This window comes from Nicotiana tabacum, chromosome 8, assembly GCF_000715075.1.
Source record: "Nicotiana tabacum cultivar K326 chromosome 8, ASM71507v2, whole genome shotgun sequence".
Lineage (NCBI taxonomy): Eukaryota > Viridiplantae > Streptophyta > Magnoliopsida > Solanales > Solanaceae > Nicotiana > Nicotiana tabacum.
Window position 1 is genome coordinate 142114163 of NC_134087.1, and position 17963 is coordinate 142132125.

The 17963-nt window shown below is 40.5% G+C and overlaps 1 long non-coding RNA gene across 1 annotated transcript; it reads left to right on the forward strand.

Annotated features, from left to right (window-relative positions):
- The first annotated feature begins 258 nt into the window (after nt 1–258).
- LOC107770590 (uncharacterized) lies at nt 259–2361 on the forward strand. The gene is made up of 2 exons (XR_001644642.2): nt 259–434; nt 2141–2361. It is a non-coding gene; the product is annotated as an uncharacterized LOC107770590 (long non-coding RNA).
- The last annotated feature ends 15602 nt before the right edge of the window (nt 2362–17963 follow it).

A 17963-nucleotide genomic window follows, 5' to 3' on the forward strand; every position in this document is an offset into this window, starting at 1 on the left:
ATATATATATATATATATATGATAAAGTTTTGTTATGACGAGGGACGTGGCATATCTCATAAGCCAGTACTTCTATTCATCTAGTTTCTTAGATTTTTGCCCTTTTTCCTCTTATCTAAGTACTCTAAATAAATTTTAAAAAAACCAACTGTAACCACAATTATAACCACATTAATTACCCCTCTTCGATTTCTCCGTGATAAAGGCTCATTCTTAATACACATGTGATCCACACATTGCCCTTTTTCTATTCCCAACATTTACCTCCACACATTGCACCTTTTTCTATTCTCACCAGAGGTAAATGTTTTTGCATAATAACACATCTCATCGTCTTCCTTCTCTCACTTTCAGTGGTAAATTAAATCTCCTCTGTTTTATTTACTTCTTCCTTCAAGTTCACAAGTTTCCTTCCATGGGCCCATGCTTCACTGGTAAGTGTTTGATTACCATCAAGTATGACTGCATGTGTGTGGAGTATGAAGCCCTTATATTTTGTATATCTTTTTACCCGTCAATGTTTCGGACGTTAATAAATGGTTTTCTCTTTTCTTCCCTCTTATATAGGGTTTTTTTGTTCTACATATGATGATCGACCTTTGAAAATTGATAGCCAAAGGAATATTATATCGTGTGTATCCATTAATTATCCTAAGCACTGCTGAGGTGAATACCCTTTTTATCGTAACTTAATTATAAAAATATTTTATAACGATTGTAGTATATGATATTGTTCTAAGCATTCAATTTTTTTTATTGCGAACTAATTACAACTTTATTGATATTTTGTTGATTTTGAATTATTTTGTTTTGTAGATGTCACCATCTTTGGTTAGAAAGCTTAATAATGAGGTCATAATGCAATTGAGACCTAAATCTCAGAATGCCCACGAGCCACTATATCGTTAATCAATTCTAAAAAAAAACTCAGTTATTGTTTTCTTTATTTTGTAATAATAATTTTACCGGTAGTTAGTAGTAGGGGTGTCAATGGATATTCGAAAACCGACTAAATCGACCGAACCTTACCGCACCAAATCGATTTTTAGGTTTCTTTTTAAGAAACCGTAGGTTTTTATATAAATATATAACCGCACCGATAATTAGGGTAGGTTTTTTATTTTATAAAAATAAACCGAAAAATACTGAACCGTACCGAATAAATTTTACATGTAGAAATTATATTTATTTAGTAAGTTTAAAAATTATTTAGTAAGTTTAAAAAAATAATGCATTAAATTTTCTTTGAGCCTTGGAATTATGAAAACTATTACAAGCCAACAAGTAATTAAACTCAAAATACTAATTCCTAAAACCTATTATGCTACTTCTACTTAAACTAAGTTATTTCAAGTATCTTTATTAGCAAGACACAAAGTATTCTAGCGATTATGAGTAGCAAACTACAATGTATTGAATATGTTTCCTTTCATATAATTTAGATTTATCTTTTTGAATATTTAATCTTCGATTGACTTTATTCTTGAGTCCCAGCTTGGTATATCTTTCAACTCGTGTGATTAATATTTTCTTTGCCTTTGTTTGATTTCTTTTACGCTGTTGTAGAATAGTTGATGGATCTATACTCTAGACATCTTTTTTTTAATTCATCACCCTTTAAACAGTAAAAATGTCTAGAGAGTTTTGCTAAGTCCTATAAAAGAACGTATGTTATTGCAATCCTACTTCTATTGGTGATTTTTATATGATATTAAAAAAATACCGAAAATTAACCGAACCGTACCGATACCGAAGAGAAACCGATATGATTGGGACGGTTTCGAAAAGTTTAATTTTGATTATACATAATAGAATAACCGAAAAATTGGTATGGTACAAATTTTATAAAATAACCGGCCGAACCGAACCATTGACACCCCTAATTAGTAGTTTCATTTTGTGCGGAATTTGCAAATCATAAGGTTCATCAAGTTGATAAAGATGAATGACTTTATGAAATATTGATAACTAGAATCTTAATTATGTTTATGCTCAATGATATTACATGTAAGTTTAATTGGTATTTCAGAAATCTTTATTCACGAAGTTCTATCTGAATTTTTATTGTTGAATTCTGTTGATGCTCCAACTGAAAAGTTTTCTAATCAATTTTCTTGAATTTGTTTGAGTTTTATCGCAGGGTCTGGGGGTGTGATTTTCTTAAATGGTTGGATCAACATGATGAATTGTTCTTGAAGAATTATAGTTTGATACTTTGAAAGACCAAAAAATGGAACAGTTAGTTAGATAGGATATGTATGTCTAAGATAGATATTGAATTGTATTGCACATCCTCTTTAGTGTGATGTAATTGTCATTCGTTTATCTTAAGAATTAATTTATACTTATTTGTAAATAACACATTTTTTTTGTAAATATGTATGTTAGGAGAAGCGTTTGTCAGAATATTTTATTGCTTTTCTTAATTTAAATAGTAGTACTTAAACCGTTACAAAATGATGTACATCAAGAAAAAGGAATAGAGGGTGTTTGAATTAGCTTATAAAAAGTAGCTTTAAAGATAAAAGCCAAAAGCCATAAGTTGGTAATACCCAACTTTTGGCTTTGGCTTATTTTTTGTATTTTTTATGGCTAAAAGTAAGTGCTTTTAAGCACTTTTTATCATTGACAAACACCACACAAACTTAAAAAGTGCTTAAAGCCAATAAGCACTTAACATAAGCCAATCCAAACACCCTCATAGTCTTATTACTTTCTTAATCAATTGAACTTTGCATGTTTTGTTAGATTTTGATATACGGATGTCCTATCGGTTTTGTTGTCGTGCTTCGGGCTAAGTTTGTTATAGTTGTGATAAAGTAATTGTGAGCACGTGATTTTTGCCCTATATGAGAATTATTCCCAAAAAATTCAAAATAAAATAATTTTTCTTTGCGTGCAATTTTTGAGAATTTTCGTGGCATTTTGGATAATTATTTGTATTTTGTCTGTGCATGTTTATTTGTTAAATTAATAAAAAATATAAAAATAAGTCACATTTGCATTTAATATTTAATTCTACAGTTAGGAGTAGTTAAGTTTGTTTTACAAAATGAAAAAATCATAAAAATATGTATTTTGCATTTTTAGCATTTAATGTCCAATTGTATAATTTTATGCTTAATTGGTATTTAATTATGTGTGATAATTGTTATTAGGAGTTAATTAGTATTTTTAGATAATTTTGGGTTTTATAATTTAATCTTAGAATTTTAGCTTTGTTAATTAGAAAATTGAATAAATAGAAAAGAACAAAAATAGAAGAAAATCGGATTGGACCTTTTCTTTAATTTTTAACCACAAGCCCAAAGAACCAAACCCGTATCGGGTCAACTCGACCCGGTCCGCCCCCATAACCAAACCACCCGCCCAACCTCCTATCTTCACTTCATTTTCATTTTTCACAAACAAACCCTAAACCTAAACATCCGCCCCCCCTCTCTTCTTCTCCAAACCAAGCACCCCAAGCTCCCAACCATGGCTACCTCCTCTTCTCCTTCAACACACACGCACGCACACACACAGTCGTCGACCCCCCAGCCATGTCCATCTTCGAGACCCAGCACCCCCATCGCCCCAGCTTCGTCTTCGTCATTGAGCTCGAGCTCCCATGGCTGCCATCTTCTTCGTCTTCTCCATGTCTAGCTCAAGCTCGACAATGGCTGCCCCTTCACCTTCATCTTCTCATCTCAAACGACCACTCAGCTCACATTGCCATTGACGCAGCAGTTGCCCCGTCGTCCATCTTCCTTCAACCAACGACCAGCCATGAACGACCACGCTGCCACTACTTCGTCTTCGCCACCCAGCAGCCCCATGAATGCCCAGCTCCTCCAGGCGCGAAGCTCCAGCCATGAACGACCACTGCCATCTCCAAGATCTAGTCGCGAGCCTAGCCTCATTCGTCACAGCAGCTCGCCGCTGCTTCACCTCCATGGCTGACCCCAGCTCCACCACGACAGTATGTCATCGTCCAGTTGGGTCACCGTAGCCCGTCGCATCTAGTCCAAAACGAGACCCAATCATCTCGTTTGTTCGAGCTTTGGTCGGGGTCACACATACAGGTCATGCTCAGTCGAGTTCGTCGAGTTGCAGTGCGTCGAGGTTCCGTTCGAATCCGGGCTTCAAACTAGTAGGTTTCCGTTCTTTTTCTTTTAGTTTTCGTTCAGCAAGTTCATCTTCCGATCTTTTTCTTCGTTCTCTGATTGTGTTTGTGTTCCGATGATTTGGTTTGAATTCGAACCCGGGTCTTTGTTTGTATTGGATATAATTTGTGTTCATTTTGTTTGAAGTTTGTTAGTTTTTCGTCAAGTGATTTAATGTCAAGTGTTTATGTGTTGGTCCTAAGTTTTTGATTTAGTTTGAATCATTCATCTTTGTTATGATATTGTTTGATTTAGTTTGAGTTTAATTGATGATTGAGTTTAGTGATTTGAATCTGTTTAGTTGTTCCGTTTAAGTTTAATTCGAATTTGAATAAATTTGTTTGTTATTGTTGTTGAATCTGAAAGTAGGTTTGTTGTTAAAAAATATTGTTTAGTCAAAATAATTTCAGTTATTTCTTTGTTGTTCATCATTTAGTTTGAATTTGTTGATTGAATTTGATTAAAAATTGGTTATAGTTGCTAAAGTTTTATAGTTAATGATGCAGTAAGTGAAGCAGCCCAAAATGAACTACTGCATGTGGTATTAGATTTTCGGGAGGTAAAATTATTGTCCCTGACATGCAAAGTTAATATGTTATTAATCAATTTGCGATTTGATTTGTTAAGAATAAAAAGAAGTTTATTTAACCAACTTATGTTAAAATGTCCAAAACCCTCTATTAAATAATTAGAGTCTCATCCGATTCCTTATAATGAATGTTTATTTATATGTAATGTTACTCTGCTTGAAATTTCAGCCATTAAGAAAGTTTAATTCGAGGGCGTTTAGTGTTACATGGAAAGCAAGGTTGGAGAGAATTGTACTTTCATGGAGGAATTGCAAAGTGTCAGAATCGAAAAGTGAAGCAGAAGTTAGAATATTACTTCGGGTTCTAAGGAGGTTAATAGTAATGATATATCGAATTACACATGGGTTTGAGAGGGTACTTGTGACGAATTTATCTTCTCAGAGAGAAAATTTAGAGTTAGAAATCTGCCGACTTGAAATACTCAATAAGACAATAATAAATACTCCTATGAAAATTTAATACTCTAACGGTTTCCGCTAGAAGAAATTAAAGCATGATAAAAACTTATAACTACAGAAATTGCTATTAACAGTAAAACTCATTTCCTACTGTGAAACGACACCATCTCCAAGCAAAGGATATAAAGGTAAGCAAAAAAATAGACAACTACAAAGAAAAAAGAAATATAAAGAAAAGATATGAATAAGGAAAGAGAAGGAAAAACCAAAAGAATAGATATGTGAATTTTCAGTTTGACAATTAATTCTGTCATTGAAGACGTTATAAACATTGTTTTCTTCGTTAATTTTGTCATAATTTGATTAAATATTACTTTTTCCCCCTATTTTAAAATTTCAACGAGTGGAGAAAATTATATATTCAAGACATTTCTGTATACACAAATATAGAAAATAAAGAACCATTTGTCACGACCCCAAACCAGACCCGGTCGTGATGACGCCTCTCGTGAAACAAGGCCAGCCGACACAAACCCTCAAACCATTTAACACATTTATAATAATTTATTTTAAGTCATAAATAAACTATAAATCCCAAAATAAAGAGCGAAATAGAACAATTGTGGAAATAACATAGCCCGTCATCGGGGTGTCACCAGTCATGAGCGTCTAAACATCCGTTTAAGAGTATAAAAAGACTACACCGTCTAATACAAAGTTAGTACAAGGAAAGTAAAGATAGGAAGGAGAAGCACTGGGCTGCGAACGCCGAACATCTACCTAGTCAACTCCAAAGAAACCTGTGGTGGAAACAAATTAGCCCTCGCTACCGTGGCCCGAGACTCCTGAATCTGCACACAGGGTGTAGGGAGTAATGTGAGTACGCAAACTTAGTAAGTAATAAAAGTAAAGGCAGCTAAACGATAAGAAAACACGTAAAACACAATAAAATGCTACAAAGAGGTAGTATAAAACCAGAACAATGCAATAAGCCCAAAACAATTGGTACGAGGCCCAAATATGACATTAAGCCCAAAACATGATGATAACAAACAATTTTCAATCAAATACGCGATTAAACAATCATACGGGATGGACTAAGTCACAATCCTCAATGGTGCACGACCCCACGCTCGTCATCTAGCGTGTGTGTCACCTCAAAGTAGCACAACAATGTGAAATCCAGGGTTTCATACCCCCAGGACAGCATTTACAATCATTACTTACCTCTATCCGGTCCAAACTCTAGCCCGCGATGCCCTTGCCTCTCGAATCGGCCTCTGGATGCTCAAAATCTAACCAAAATCAGTATATAGTCATCAAAATATGCTAAGGGAACAACGCCCACTCAAAATTAATCAAATTCCAACACAAATCCCGAAATTGACCAAATCCGATCCTCGGGTCCACGTCTCGGAATCCGATAAAAATTACATCAATGGAATCTTTATTCCCCCACGAATTCATTCATATAAAAAGTACCAAAATCCTCCCACAAATGACCCCTCAAATCCCTAATTCTAGGTCCACAATTTTCCAAGCCCTAACTTCCAATTTGCTACTGGTTTTCCCATAGATTTCAAGCTTACAACCTTAAAAATCATCATAAAAACGAGTTTAGGGACCAATGACCTTACATCTAAGAAACCCTTTTGAATTCTCCCTTCAATTAGCTCTCCAAAGCTTCTTCCCGAATGAAATATGGTGAAAATCCACTCTAAATCGCGAAGGGTGATATATATATGTTATGACCCAGGCTTTTCGCACCTACGGTCCCTTCACCGCACATGTGGTACTGCATCTACGTCCAAAACACCGCATTTGCGGTTTTCACTTAAAACCAGAAGTTCGCACCTGCGCCTTACCCTCCGCACCTGCGGTTTCGCAGGTGCGACCAATCATCCGCATCTGCGCTTCAGCCCATTCACGCCAACTTCCACATCTGCGGCTACCCTTCCACCTCTACGGGCTCGCACATGTGTTCCCCAAGCCACAGGTGCGGTTATGACAGTGTTTCAGTAGCTTCAGCTACAAATCTCAAACTCCAAATCTCCCGTCAACCATCCGAAATCACCCCGAGGCCCCCGGGACCTCAACTAAAAGCACGAACCAGTCATATACCACTATCCAAACTTATACCAATCTTTAAAACACCTTAACCAACATCGAATCAACCAAATAACATCAGATTCAAGCCTAAGGTTTCAAAAATCTTCTGAATTCCACTTTTGATAAAAAATTCTATCAAACCTCGTTCGAATGACCTAAAATTTTGCACACACATCCCAAATGACACAACGAACCTACTGCAACTTTCGGAATTCCTTTACGACCCCTATATCAAAATCTCACCTATCAACCGGAAAACGCTAAAATTTCAATTTCGCCAATTCAAGCCTAAATCTACTCCGGACCTCCAAAACACATTCCGATCGCTCCTAAGTCCCAAATCACCTCCCGAAGCTATCAAACCATCAGAATTCACACCCGAACCCCTTTTTCACATAAGTCAACATCCGATTGACTTTTCCAACTTAAGCTCACTCAAAAGCGACTAAGTATCTCACAACCTTACAAAAACCTTTCTGAACCTGAGCCAACTAACCTGATAACACATAATACAGCTGGACAAGACAATAAGAAGTAGAAATGGGGAAACAGAGCGGTAACTCATGAAATGACCGACCAGGTCGTTACATCCTCCCCTTCTTAAACAAACGTTCGTCCTCGAACGAGTCAAGAAACATCCCTGAAGCCTTAAACAGGTGAGGACATCTATTCCGCATCTCCCGCTCGGTCTCCCAGGTAGCCTCCTCCACAGGCCGACCTCTCCACTGCACTTTCACTGAAGCTATATCCTTTGAACTCAACTTTTGAACCTGATGCTCCAAAATAGCTACTGGCTCCACATCATAAGTCAAATCATCATCTAACTAAACCATGCTGAAATCCAAAACATGAGACGGATCACCAATATACTTCCGAAGCATAGAAACATGAAATACCGGATGCACACTCGATAAGCTGGGTGGCAAAGCAAGCTCATAAGCCACCTCCCCAATCCTACGAAGCACCTCAAAAGGCCCAATGAACTGAGGACTCAATTTACCCATCTTCCCAAATCTCATAATACCCTTCATGGGTGAAACCTTTAATAGAACCTTCTCACCAACTATGTAGGACACATCCCAAACCTTCCTGTCAGCATAACTCTTTTGTCTAGACTGCGCTGTACGAAGCCTTTCCTGAATCACCTTCACCTTATCTAAAGCATCATGCACCAAGTCTGTACCCAATAGTCTAGCCTCACCCGGCTCAAACCAACCAACTGGAGATCTACACCGCCTCCTATACATAGCCTCATATGGAGCCATCTGAATACACGACTAGTAACTGTTGTTATAAGCAAACTCTGCGAGCTGTAGAAACTGATCCCATGACCCTCCAAAATCAATGAAACAAGCGCGCAACATGTCCTCCAATATTTGAATAGTGCGCTCGGACTGCCCGTCCGTCTGAGCATGAAAAGCTATGCTCAACTCAACTTGAGTACCCAACTCTCGCTATATAGACCTCCAAAAATGTGAAGTAAACTGAGTGCCCCTATCTGAAATGATGGAAACTGGGACACCATGCAAACGAACAATCTCTCGGATGTATATCTCTGCCAACCGCTCTGAAGAATAGGTAGTGCACACAGGAATGAAGTGCACGGACTTGGTCAGCCGATCAACAATCACCCAAATAGCATCAAACTTCTTCAAAGTTCGTGGGAGCCCAACTACAAAGTCCATGGTGATCCGCTCCCACTTCCACTTAGGAATATCCATCTGCTAAAGCAAGCCACCCGATCTCTGATGCTCATATTTCACCTGCTGACAATTGAGACACCGAGCAACAAATCCCACAATGTCCTTCATTCTCCTCCACCAATAATGCTATCTCAGATCCTGATACATCTTTGCGGAACCCGGATGAATGGAATACCGCAAGCTATGGGCCTCCTCCAGAATCAACTCCCGAAGCCCATCTACATTGGACACACATATCCGGCCCTGCATCCTCAAAACCCCATCATCACCAATAGTCACATCTCTGGCATCATCGTGCTGAACTCTGTCCTTAAGGACAAGCAAATGAGGATCATCATACTGACGCTCTCTAATGCGATCAAATAAGGAAGACTGAGAAATCACACAAGCCAAACCCGACTGGGCTCCGAAATATCTAACCTCACAAACCGATTGGCCAAGGTCTGAACATCAACTACAAGTGGTTTCTCCCCAACTGGAATATATGCCAAACTCCCCATACTCATCGCCTTCCTACTCAAGGCATCGACTACCACATTAGCCTTCCCCGAATGGTACAAAATAGTGATATCATAGTCCTTTAGCAACTCCAACCATCTCCACTACCTCAAATTGAGATCCTTCTACTTGAACAAGTGTTGGAGGCTACGATGATCAGTAAACACCTCACAAGACACACCATACAAATAATGCCTCCAAATCTTCAACGCGTGAATAATGGCAGCCAACTCCAAATCATGAACATGGTAGTTCTTCTCATGGGGCTTCAACTGATGAGAACCATAAGCAATAACTCTATCCTTCTGCATCAACACACACACGATACCAACTCTTGAAGCATAACAATACACAATATATGATCCTGAAGCTGATGACAAAACTAACACTGGAGCTGTGGTCAAGGCAGCTTGAGCTTCTAAAAGCTCTCCTCACACTCATCCGACCACCTGAATGGAGCACCCTTTTGAGTCAACTTGGTCAAGGGTGATGCGATAGATAAGAATCCCTGAACAAACCAGCGGTAATAACCGCCAAACCAAGAAAGTTGCGAATCTCTGTGGCTGAGGACGGTTTGAGCCAACTTTGAACCGCCTCTATCTTCTTTGGATCAACCTGAATACTCTCGCTAGACACCACATGCCCCAAGAAAGCCACTGAACTGAGCCAAAACTAACACTTAGAGAACTTTGCATAAAGTTTCTCCTCCCTCAATCTCTGCAACACAACTCTTAAATGCTCCGTGTGACTACGCGAGTACACCAGAATATCATCAATGAAAACTATGATAAACGAGTTGAGATAAGGCCGAAACACGCTGTTCATCAAATGCAAGAACGCTGTTGGGGCATTGGTCAACCCAAAAGACATCACAAGGAACTCATAATGACCATATCGGGTCCTAAAAGCTGTCTTAAGAATATCTGAGTCCCTGATCTTCAACTGGTGATAACCTGAATGGAGATAAATCTTGGAGAACACTCTCACTCCCTGAAGCTGGTCAAACAAATCATCGATACGAGGCAAAGTATACTTGTTCTTGATTGTTACTTTGTTCAACTACATGTAATCAATGAACATCCTCATCGTGCCATCCTTCTTCTTCATAAATAGAACAGGCGCACCCCAAGGAGACACACTAAGCCGAATAAACCCCTTATCAAGGAGTTCCTGAAGTTTCTCCTTCAACTCCGTTAGTTCTATACGATATGGTGGAACAGAAATGGGTTGAGTGCTTGGCACCAGATCAATACCAAAATCAATATCCCTATCCGGTGGTATGCCCGACAGGTCTGCAGGAAACACATCGGGAAAGTCCTTTACAACAGGAACAAAATCAATACTAAGAGTCTCTGCAATGACATCCCTATCAAAGGCTAAATATGAAGGACAACCCTTCCCAACCATCCGTTGGGCCTTCAAGAATGAAATCACCCTACTGGGGACAAAATTAGTCAAACCTCGCCACTCAATCTGTGGCATACCCGTAATAACCAATGTTATTGTCTTAGCATGACAATCCAAAATAGCACGACACGGAGATAGCCAATCCATGCCCAATATCACATCAAAGTCCACCATACAAAGCAATAACAGGTCCATTCTAGTCTTCAAACCCCCAATAGTCACCACACACGACCGGTACGCATGGTCTACAATAATATTATTGCCCACTAGAGTAGATACACGAACAGATGAAATAAGAGACTCACTAAGCGTATCCAAATAACGAGCAAAATATGATGACACATATGAAAAAGTGGAACCAGGATCAAATAATTCAGAGGCATCTCTGCAGCAGACTGAGACAATACCTATAATCACAACATCTGATGCAATAGCATCGGGTCTAGCTGGAAGTGTGTAGAAACAGGCCTGACCGCCACCTGATCGACCTCTCCCTCTAGGGTGACCGCTAGCTGACTGACCCCCACCCCAAGCTGGTTGGGCGGGTGGTGGTGAAGTAACTGGCGCTGAAGCTGAGGGCTGACTCTTCTGCTGAGATGAACCCCAAAGACGATGAGGACACTACCTCTACATATGACCCAACTCTCCACACTCATAACAACTCCCTGGTGCTTGAGACGGGGTCTGAAGGGAACCCGTAACACCGGAATGACTAGAAAATGCACCTGGCATAGAAGAGCCCTGAATTGATGGAGCACGTGACGAACTCTAGGCTGGAAGGGCACCGAGTAATGAATGGCCATGATGAGAACTGTGAGAACCATGACCCGATGACGTCCCACGATAACCTGGGCGAGCTGACTGAACATGTCTGAATGGACGGCCTCTGCTGTGCTGAAACTGACCTCTCAAAGGAGCACCACCATAACTTCCAAATCCCCGAGGCCTCTTGGCCTCACTCTCATCTCGCTCCTGGCGACGAACTGACTCAATCTTGCGAGCAATGTCAACAACCTTCTCAAAAGTAGCACCAGACACCCTCTCTTTGGTCATGAGAATACGAAGCTGATATGTGAGGCCATCAACGAACCTCCTAATCCTCTCTTTCTCTCTGTAGAAACCAACCAAATAGCATGACGAGCTAGTCCGAGAACCTCATCTCATACTGTGTCAAAATCATATCTCCTTGACGTAACCACTCGAACTGCATGTGCAGCTCCTCTCTGCGAGACTGTGGGACATACTTCTCCAAAAAGAGAACGGAGAACTGCTGCTAGGTGAGGGGTGCTGCACTAATAGGCCTACACCTCTCATAAGCCTCCCACCAAGTGAAGCCAGCTCCAGAAAATTGAAAAGTGGTAAATGCGACCCCGCTGGTCTCCAGAATACCTGCTGTAAGAAGAATCCTCTGACACTTGTCCAAGAAACTCTGGGCATCCTCGCCCTCTATACCACTGAAAGTCGGAGGCTGAAGTCTACCAAACCTCTCCAACCAGCGCTGCTCATACTCTAGCATAGCAGGAGCTAAATAGTCCTGAACAGCTACAACCGGTTGGGTTGGAGGTGCCCCCGGTGTCTGAAGTCCCTACATGACCTGCTCAGGTGTGCGAGCAACGGGAGTCTGAGTGCCTCCCCCGGCCTTAGAAGTAGTTGTGGCTGTAGTAACTGAGACCGCTTGATCTAGGCCAGTGCATACTAATAGAATCTAAGCCAGGGCCTCCTGAACACCCGAAATCACAATAGGCACAACTGGTGCCTGAGCTGGTGCTGCTGGAGCGTCTGCAACTGGGACCTGATCATGAACTGGGGAGGCTGGTGGATTTACAGGTGCTACCTAGCGGCTTTGCGGGCTACACCCCTACCCCTACCACGACCTCGACCGCGTCCTCGACCTCTAGTGGCCCCAGCTGGTGGTACTGGCGGTCGTCCATCCTGACCGGTAGCACGTGTCTTCACCATCTATGTGAGAATAGAATAACCGAAGTTAAGTACTCGGATCAACAGATTCGCACAACAAGAATTTCAAAAATATGAAGTTTTCCTAAAGGTTCTACAACCTCCCGAGGATAAATAATGACTTCTTCGTACCAATCCGCGAGACTCTACTAAACCTGCTCATGACTTGTGAGACCTATGTAACCTAGGCTCTAATACCAACTTGTCACGACCCCAAACCGGACCCGATCGTGATGGCGCCTCTCGTGAAACAAGGCCAGCTGACACAAACCCTCAAACTGTTTAAGACAGTTATAATAATTGATTTTAAGTCATAAATAAACTATAAATCCCAAAATAAAGTGCAAAATAGAACAATTGCAGAAACAACACAGCCCAACATCGGGGTGTCACCAGTTATGAGCGTCTAAACATCCGTCTAAGAGTATGAAAAGACTACACCGTCTAGTACAAAGCTAGTACAAGGAAAGTAAAGATAGGAAGGAGAAGAACTAGGTTGCGAACGCCGAGCAGCTACCTAGTCAACTCCGAATAAGCCTGTCGTGGAAGCAAATCAGCCCTCGGTAGCGTGGCCCAAGACTCCTGAATCTGCACACAGGGTGCATGGAGTAATGTGAGTATTCCAACTTAGTAAGTAATAAAAGCAAAGGCAGCTAAGCGATAAGAAAACACGTGAAATACATCAAAATGTTACAAAGAGGCAGTATAAAACCAAAACAATGCAATAAGCCCAAAACAATTGGTACGAGGCCCAACTATGGCATTAAGCCCAAAACATGATGATAACAAACAATTTTCAATCAAATATGCGGTTAAATAATCATACGGGATGGACTAAGTCACAATCCTCAATGGTGCACGACCCCACGCTCGTCATCTAGAGAGTGTGTCACCTCAAAGTAGCACAACGATGTGAAATCCAGGGTTTCATACCCTCAGGACAGCATTTATAATCATTACTTACCTCTATCCGGTCCAAACTCTAGCCCGTGATGCCCTTGCCTCTCGAATCGGCCTCCGGATGCTCCAAATCTAACCAAAATCAGTATATAGTCATCAAAATATACTAAGAGAACAATGCCCACTCGAAATTAATCAAATCACAACACAAATCGCAAAATTGACCAAATCCGACCCGCGAGCCTATGTCTCGAATCCGATAAAAAGTACATCAATGGAATCCTTATTCCCCCACGATTTCATTCATATAAAAAGTACCAAAATCCTCCCACAAATGACCCCTCAAATCCCTAATTCTAGGTCCACAATTTTCCAAGCCCTAACTTCCAATTTGCTACTGATTTTTCCATAGATTTCAAGCTTACAACCTTAAAAATAATCATAAAAACGAGTTTAGGGACCAAGGACCTTACCTCTAAGAAACCCTCTTGAATTCTCCCTTCAATTAGCTCTCCAAAGCTTCTTCCCGAATGAAATATGGTGAAAATCCACTCTAAATCACGAAGGGTGATATATATATGTTCTGACCCAGGCTTTTCGCACCTGCGGTCCCTTCACCGCACATGTGGTACCGCATCTACGTCCAAAACACCACATCTGTGATTTTCACTTAAAAACAGAAGTTCGAACCTACGCCTCACCCTCCGCACCTGCGGTCTCGCAGGTGCGACCAATCATCCGCACCTGCGCTTCAGCCCCTTCACGCAGCCTCCCGAGGATAAATACAGACGTCTCTGTACCAATCCGTGAGACTCTACTAAACCTGCTCATGACTCGTGAGACCTATGTAACCTAGGCTTTGATACCAACTTGTCACGACCCCAAACTAGACCCGATCGTGATGGAGCCTCTCGTGAAACAATGCCAGCCGATAAAAACCCTCAAACTATTTAAGACAGTTATAATAATTGATTTTAAGTCATAAATAAACTATAAATCCCAAAATAATGAGCGAAATTGAACAATTGCGGAAACAACACAGCCCGACATCGGGGTGTCACCAGTCATGAAACATCCGTCTAAGAGTATGAAAAGACTACACCGTCTAGTACAAAGTTAGTACAAGGAAAGTAAATATAGGAAGGAGAAACACTGGGCTGCGAACGACGAGCAACTACCTAGTCAACTTCGAATAAGCCTGCGGTGGAAGCAAATCAGCCTTTGCTAGCATGGCCTGAGACTCCTGAATCTCCACATAGGGTGTAGGGAGTAATATGAGTATGTCAACTCAGTAAGTAATAAAAGTAAAGGCAGCTGAGCGATAAGAAAACATGTAAAACACAGTAAAGTGCTACAAAAAGGCAGTATAAAACCAGAACAACGCAATAAAACAGTAAAAACTCGTAGAAACACCTTAGTTCAATAAAAACCTCTTTAAAACATCTTTTTGCAGTTTGAACGAGTGAATGAAAACAAGGAGAAAAGATAGATACACAGTAAGCCCCTCGGGTAAAATACCAACAGAATCAGCATTCGGGCAAAATACCAACAGAATCAGCCCTCGGGCTACCTCACAATCACTCGTATCAGTCCCTCGAGCAATAACATGGAACAACATCAGCCTCTCGGGCTATATCACATCACACACTGGGTACCTGCGCACACTGGGGGTGTACAAACTCCGGGAGAGTCCCCTTACGGCCCAAGCACATTAACAAGCCATCTCGTAGCATAATCCAACAGGCTCTCGGCCTTATATCAAGCCACTTCGTAGCGTAACAACTCAGTCCCTCAGCCTCATAATCATGAATCATCATAATACCGCTGTGGCGCATAACCCGATCCCATAATAACTTCACAACACAGGCCCTCGACCTCACTTAGTCAGAAATCTCTCAAAAGCCACTCGGGCACAGTAAAACATGATATTCAGTCCAAAATATCATTTCAGATATCAAAACAGAGTAAATATGGTTGAGTTGTGAAAATAGTAGAATACATCATGACTGAGTACAAATATGAAATCAAAACAGTGAGGAATATAAGTAAAAATCCCCTAAGGGTCCAAAACAGTTGGCACGAGGCCCAAATATGACATTCAGCCCAAAACATGATGATAGTAAATAGTTTTCAATTAAATACCCGGCTAAACAATCATACGTGACAGACTAAGTCACAATCCCCAATGGTGCACGACCCCACGCTCGTCATCTAGCGTGTGTGTCACCTTAAAGTAGCACAACGATGTGAAATTCAGGGTTTCATACCCTCAGGACAACATTTACAATCATTACTTACCTCTATCCGGTCCAAACTCTAGCCCGCGATGCCTTTGTCTCTCGAATCGACCTCTGGATGCTCCAAATCTAACCAAAATCAGTGTATAGTCATCAAAATATGCTAAGGGAACAACGCCCACTGGAAATTAATTAAATTACAACACAAATCCCGAAATTGACCAAAGGCGACCCTCGGGCCTACATCTCGGAATCCAATAAAAATTACATCAATGGAATCCTTATTCCCCCACGAGTTCATTCATATCAAAAGTACCAAAATCCGCCCATAAATGACCCTTCAAATCCCTAATTCTAGGTCCCCAATTTTCCAAGCTTTAACTTCCAATTTGCTATTGCTCTTCCCATAGATTTCAAGCTTACAACCTTAAAAATCATCATAAAAACGAGTTTAGGGACCAAGGACCTTACCTCTAAGAAACCCTCTTGAATTCTCCTTCAATTAGTTCTCCAAAGCTTCTTCCCGAATGAAATATGGTGAAAATCCACTCTAAATCGCGAAGGTTGAAATATATATATGTTCTGACCCAGGCTTTTCGCACCTGCGGTCCCCTCCCACACCTGCGATACCACATCTGCGTCCAAAACACCGCATCTGCAGTTTTCACTTAAAACCAGAAGTCTGCACATGCGTCTCACCCTCCGTACCTGCGGTCTCATAGGTGCAACCAATCATCCGCACCTGCGCTTCAGCCCCTTCACGCCAACTTCTGCATCTGCGGCTAGCCTTCCATCTCTGTGGACTCGCACCTGTGGTCCCCAAGACACATGTGCAGTTATGACAGTGGTTCAGCAGCTTCAGCTGCAAATCTCAAACTCCAAATCTCCCGTCAACCATCTGAAATCACCTCGAGGCCCCCGTGACTTTAACCAAAAGCACGAACCAGTCGTATACCACTATCCAAACTTATACCAATCTTCAAAATACCTCAACCAACATCGAATCAATCAAATATCATCGAATTCAAGCCTAAGGTTTAAAAAATCTTCCGAATTCCGCTTTTGATCAAAAAGTCTATCGAACCTCGTCCGAATGACCTGAAATTTTGCACACACATCTAAAATGACACAACAGACCTACTGCAACTCCCTAAATTCCTTTCCGACCCCTATATCAAAATCTCACCTATCAACCAGAAAACGCCAAAATTCCAATTTCGCCAATTCAATCCTAAATCTACTTCAGACCTCCAAAACACATTCTGATCACGCTTCTAAGTCCCAAATCACCTCCCGAAGCTATCCGAACCATTTGAATTCACATCCGAGCCCCTTTTTTTTACATAAGTCAATATACGGTTAACTTTTCCAACTTAAACTCACTAAAAAGAGACTAAGTGTCATAAATCTTACCAAAACCTTTCCAAACCCGAGCCAACCAACCTAATAACACATAATACAGCTGGACAAGATAATAAGAAGCAGAAATAGGAAAACGGAGCGGTAACCCATGAAACGACCGGCCGAGCCGTTGCACTATTTTTCTAAATAAATATACATGTAACAAAATTATTTACCAAGCAAAGAAAATATATCAATCGTAAGTTTATGATATGGTTTAATAATTTCGTATGTATGTCTTGCTTATATTTTATTTGCTTTCTAACTTTTATGTATTCAGAGATTTCTTTCCTGTCAAGAAGAAATTCAATATATGTATGAACTATTTTTTTTGTTCTCTAAGACCGCGCGAAGCGGGCAAATTTACTAGTATATATATAATAGCTAATGAAGGGGTGATTAGGATACTATCAACCTTAATTATGCTAAAGTGACACTTGGATCTATTAAATTGTGAGGCTTTTTTTTAGGGCTTTCAGTTTTTTGGTTCTTGAACCTTACTTTTTCTTATTGCTAGTCCAAAAGCACACGAGTCAATAAGCGCTACTGCTTTGACATTGTGTGGATTACTTTTCAAGGATGTCTTGTTATATGGTAAAGAATTTGTATAAAGATAGTT